This window comes from Parus major, chromosome 1A (assembly GCF_001522545.3).
Source record: "Parus major isolate Abel chromosome 1A, Parus_major1.1, whole genome shotgun sequence".
Taxonomy (NCBI): domain Eukaryota; kingdom Metazoa; phylum Chordata; class Aves; order Passeriformes; family Paridae; genus Parus; species Parus major.
In genome coordinates this window covers 13,912,911-13,918,769 of record NC_031773.1, presented here as the reverse complement: position 1 = coordinate 13,918,769, position 5,859 = coordinate 13,912,911, and the positions used below count along the sequence as shown (strand labels likewise).

Below are 5,859 nucleotides of genomic sequence, written 5' to 3'. Positions count from 1 at the left end.
GTATCAGCTGTGCCTATGCTGTACCAGTTGGTTTTGAAATTATCTGAGTGAAATAGAACACTTAATATGGAAGAGACCCCACTTGGAACCTTTTAACTGATAACTTACCGGTGCTAAAAAAGCCAATTTAATAAAAGATTTGACTTGTTAATTGATTATTTATTTGACCTGCTGAACATTTCATTGAATTTGAAGAAGAGATCCTGCTGAGAAATGGAGGTGACTTGGTTTCATCGAGATAGGCAATAATATATGATATATAATACATAATATATATATATATTATATATATCACTGATTTCTGATTAATCTGTGTCAAATAGATTAATTGCACCATGACTGGTAGAAGGCTTCAAGAAAAATCCTTAGGTTTTGTCAAGTTAAGCACCTGACCTGGGTATCTGCCCACCATTATGAGAAGCAGAGATTCTTTCAGATACAGAGAGTGGAATATGAAATTTTCAAGTGCTATAGAAGAACAGTATTGAAGGACATTACACCTTATCATCTGCCTAGTTCATGCTGTTTTATCAAATTCACACACACAAAATAATCAGCTAGTATATAATCTCATTACTGATTATTTTTTTTCTTGAATTCATATACTAAATAAACTCTGCCACATACAAGCCACAATTTATTCAGTCATTTTTGACACACCATGAAGCCTAAATATTAGGCAAACAGGATATAATGTATACAATATAATGAGCAAAATTGATATATTCATTCATACAACAGTTTGAAAAATGGGGATATTTTGGCTCATATAAGTCTACAGATTTTCACTATAGTTTTTTGCTTGTCCGTGTCTTTCTATGAACTGTGTGTCCCACTAACTCTATGTACTCCAGTATCTTTTGATACAGGAAAGGTAATAGAACTCCTGTGCAACTGATTTCATGAGCTGTTGCTGATGGAAATTATGTCAGCAACATTCACACATCAGCAATAATCACTCCATTTTCTCTCGTAACCACTAAACTCTTCAACATTAATGTATACAGTGCTTCCAGCTTTCTACTTAGCAAAGTGAAACTTCTGTTTGTATTTTCTGCTTGGTGCCTTGGGCTTACATGAGCCTTAGGCTTTTCCATTGTCATCTTTTGAGAGGTCTTTGCTACAAATAAAATGAAATTTCTAAAAACTATTATATCTTGATTTTTAAGAACTTTCTGAAAGTAGTTTTTTCTCTGACTGGCTTCTCATTTTAAGCTGTAGGTCTTGGAAACCAGTCAAGCCTACAAAAGACATTTAAAATACCTTCTATTTTCTTCCCATCACTAAGACTTTTGGTTAAATAACAATGAATAAAGGAAAGTGTTGAGCCACTCTTAACTTGTGGGCTAAAAATATGCAACAGGGGAGCCTTTGCTTCTAATAACTGAGGAGAAGAAAGCAAGCTGCTGAAGGAAATTATCACTGGGCTCATGACAGGATGGCGGGAAGTAATCTCAAAGTTGAGAAGGAAGAAGAGAGTGCAAGGTGATGTTTATGTGATTAGAATAACACCAGATAAGGAAAGGAAACAGACTGGTTTAGTCTGATGTCTGTGGAGAGAAGGTAGAGAAACCAGAAAGGACAGGGTGGAGAAGGAAGAGGGATTTCTCGAATCAAAGCCAAGCAATGGCTCTGCAGGGTTATTTCTGGAGCTGATCAGCATAAGAGGAAAAGCAGCATGAGGCACCTCTGAAGCAAGAAGAAAGGAGGTTGGTGTTTTCCATCTACCTTCCAGAAAATGAATGAACAGTACAGGAGAAAATAAAATAAAAGAAACATAAGATAAAATTATCATATCTGGAGCTGAGCAGAGGATTCAGTGGAAATAGAACGACAATATGTGATGAAGAAAGAAAGAAATAATTTCATTATGTACTAATGCTTTTTACTCATAAAATTTTTACTGTGTTAACTATATCATTGTTAACAAAGCAGTATCATTTCCTCTGCTCCTGGCAGGACAGAGTGGTTGTGTTATACAACAAAAATATGCTTTTACCCATACAATTATTTATCTTCTGGGCCTGAGGAATGCTGTAATTTGTACTAATATAACTTCTGTCTGTACTAAGATGGTCATATCAGAGTCATATATATTCTGATATACACATACATATTGTATTGTATCCCATAAAGCACAAATACACATTAGATCCCCACTGGACCAGTACTGCTAGACTAGAAGAAAGCACATGAAAATGTACAGGGCTAAAACACATCTCTGGGGAAAACCTCCACTATATGATCTTAAACAGATTCATGATCCAAATCAGTGGATATCACTAAGAATGAATATGCTTTTTATGTCACTGTTTTTGAGGATTTGTTGGTTAACTGAAAGTTAGGATCACCTGTTTTGCAGTAAAATCTTGAAAGTTCACACTGACAACTGGAAGTCCTTCTATGTATTAAAGGAATTATTAAATAATGGAGATGAGGGGGAAAAGAGACCAGAAAGTAGTCTTTACAATAATGTAATTTAGTTCAATCATTTATAGTAATAGTATTAAAATCCAGCACAGTATGAATAATAAAATAAGTCTTAGCAGGACAAGACCTTACTGGGTCTTTGGGTTGTTAAATATCACCCAGGGTTAGCCAGGTCCTGTAGTTTTTTGCAAGGGACTTGATCCTGTGGGTCAGAATCTTGAGCTTCTAAACCTGGCCCTTGGGCCTGATTCACTGATGCTTTGAAATAAACCCAATGTGATCAGGATACCTGAATGTTATGCTGTCTTCATGTTGTTGCAAAAGGCTAAAGAGTAGTAACAGTGTAGTAGCCAGCTACTTTACAGATCTTAACCAAAGCTTATGCAGTTCTTTCCCTTTCTTGTACAGAGAAATTGAGGCAAGAAGGACACATGAATTGTAGATGTCTGTAGAAGAGATGGCTGTCAAAAACAATATTAGGGCTGACTCCTGTGCCTGTGCAAACACTATTAGACCACACCTTAATGAGAGGAATTATTAATACAAAAGCTGCACGGGAAATTAATTTCTGCTGCCTCTCACCAAAACCAGCTGTTCAGACTTGAATGTGTCACAGTTGCACAACATATATTTTGCTTTAAGGATACAGTTAACCAACATGATGGATTTTTCATTATGTTCTTCCTAATAGTATCCTCATCCTTCCTCTGTCCTTCCCATTTCCCTCTTCACCACCATGATTTCAACTTTTTGTTCAGCCTTCTGGAAGGTACTGAATGATGGGAATCCTGTATTTGTATGGTGACTACAGCATTAGCAGTCACAGGGCAGACTCCTCTGGGCAGCCTTGCAAATCTGCCCTGGAAAAAACAGAAAAACAATTACTTTACATATTTAAATGACAAGCATCAATGCCTAGCACATTCCAGATTAAATCAATGTTAAGTTACCCATCTCTGGTAAAATACCCAGATGAAAGGACTTCCAATGATGCTGGGAAAGTTTCTGTTTCCCTACAGAACCTACTGATGACTACTAGCAGAGGTCACTTGCTAGCCAGCTCTATTATTACACTGTGTAAACATTTTATCCCACTGTACTGTGCTCCCAGACTCCCTCACACTTCTCTATATACCTCTATATACTTCTCTATATATACCCATGGAGTGCCTAAGACCCAGATGGTGAGTTCTTCAGCTTAGAACTTGTACAATTTTTTACAAAATCCCTTTTCCTAATTGGCATCCTTAGGCCTTACCACAATAAAACCAATAAATAGTAATAACAAAAAAAGAAGGATGGAAGGTGGGTGAAGACATGACTAATTACCTAAACAATACTTGGACCACAAGCCACAGGGAACATAGGAGCTTGGGGAAGAGCAAGTGGGTGGAGAGTTACCTGAACAACAGAGGGTTGGGCAGGTAAAGAATAGATATTGCAAGACAAAACTGAGAGTCTTTATTTTGATAGCATCATGGAATTTATAAATTAAGGGATGACAGCTGTAGATTAAGCATGGCACAGGTTGCTTTACTCTCTCTCTGTGTGCAGCCTGGCTTGGCACTGTCACACAGACTTGTGAGAAACAAGGTTAGTTGAAATGATGGTATAACAAACTGGGAAATGTGAGAAGCAGAAGTTCCCAAACAAGGTTTGCAGAAGGACCACGTGCTGTACCATGGCAGTGCAGAGCCAAGCCTTGCCTTCCCTTCCCATGAGGAAGGACATGCTTCCATCTCAGGGCTAGGCTTATACTTAGGTGGAGAAGAGGCATGCATTTTTCCAGGTAGTAGCAATGGTTAAACAACAATTCCTCACCTTCCCCTGGAAAAAATGCAAGAAGCTGATATTTGCATTAATATTTATTTTAATTCATTTTCATGCCACTCTCTGTGTGCATATCCCCTGCAAACACATAGGCCAAAAGATGATACTCACAACAGTGATAGACTGAATTTTCTTTAAATTTATATTTATGGGCTGGGACCATAGATATAGTTGCTTCTGAAATGAAAGAGCACTTCTTTGCACATTGGTTAATGAACTTCCGGAATCCGTTGCCACAGGAGGTTGGGAAAGCAGGCTATTAGCAGGCATAAAAAGGGATTAGACAAGATTTGTGAACAATGCTTCTATTAACAGATAATAAAAGGAACAGGCAGTTCCGATGTCTGTGAGCATAGGAGACTGGACCAGAGGAAGAGGCCAGGTACACGTGCTCTCCCTGAAAAGTTCTCAGGCTTTGTCTGCCTGGTTCTGCCTGCCCCATCTGTGCTTATGTTGTGCTGAGAGTGTGGGGCGCTGTCCTGGCTCTGCTGGGGCCCTGTGGCTCAGCCAGGGCAGAGCACCCATGCAGCTACCCCAGTGCCATCATGGGCATTGGGCAGCAGTAGCACCTGCAGAACGCTTCTTAATGCTCTGATGGGTTAAGCCCTAAGTGGTGCCACTCTCAAAGAGGGCAGAAACTAGCATGGTGGAGTTGAAAAGGAGTTATAAAGAACAAAAAAGGAACTGGCTTTAACATACTATTCACTGAGGATCAGGAAAATATAGAAAGCGGGAGACAGAAAATTCTGTTACTACAGTATAAGTTTGATAATTGTTTAGGATAGCACCAAAGGAGTTCACTCTCCAAAAGTGAATAAAAACAGGTATTCTTTTATTTCAGAGGAGCCACTAAAAGTAAGAGTGCACATCAAACTAGACATTACTGTCAAGATAGAAATCATAGATGTGATTTCAGCTGTCTCTTTTTCCAGCTGAAAGCTCTAAATCAATTTGATTCTGCTCACACCATCTCTGAGTACTTCTAATGCCCTTTTCTGCGTTCTTCCAATTCTGTTTCCTCATGCCTGAAATCAGGAGACTGGTCTGGAACTTTACTCCATGTAAGGCTGCACCATGGATTCCTACCCTAGCACAAGGATGTTCTCTGTTTTTTCCATTTTGTTTGCAAGTCCTGAGGCTGTTTGTCTGCTTGACCAGCACTGAGCAGACATTTGTTATGCACCATATAATATCTTCTTCCTGTATGCTAATAGTGAAATCTTTCTTTGTTTTGTTTTCCATTTAAAATGAAAGACCATTTTATCCTGTTTGTGCTCTGAGTTTCATTTAATACTTTTTATCACAGAGTCATTCTGTATTAGGATATTCTAGATAGTTAGATATCTAGATAATTCTAGATATTTTCATACCTATTAAAGTTATTATCTCATTGTCTGTCTTTTCACGGAAAATGTAGATCTTAGCAAATATTCTTCCGAGACTCAGATAATCAAAGCATTAATGAAATTAAGGCTGTTTATAGAAAAATAGGAGGAATGAGGAAGACCTGTAATATGTGATAGACTGGTACAAGGAAAGGACTTAAATTAACTCTGTGTGTGTGTGTATGCGTGTCTGTGTGTGTGTGTGTCTGTGTGT

General features: G+C 38.2%; 1 long non-coding RNA gene across 2 annotated transcripts in view; it reads right to left on the bottom strand.

The window, feature by feature from the left end:
• Nucleotides 1-624: 624 nt before the first annotated feature.
• Nucleotides 625-5,859, bottom strand: part of LOC117244464 — a 15,880-nt gene continuing 10,645 nt past the window's right edge. For both annotated transcript variants that reach the window (XR_004497632.1, XR_004497633.1), the window contains one exon: nt 625-3,290. This is a non-coding gene — a long non-coding RNA (uncharacterized LOC117244464). The remainder of the gene's footprint in view (nt 3,291-5,859) is intronic.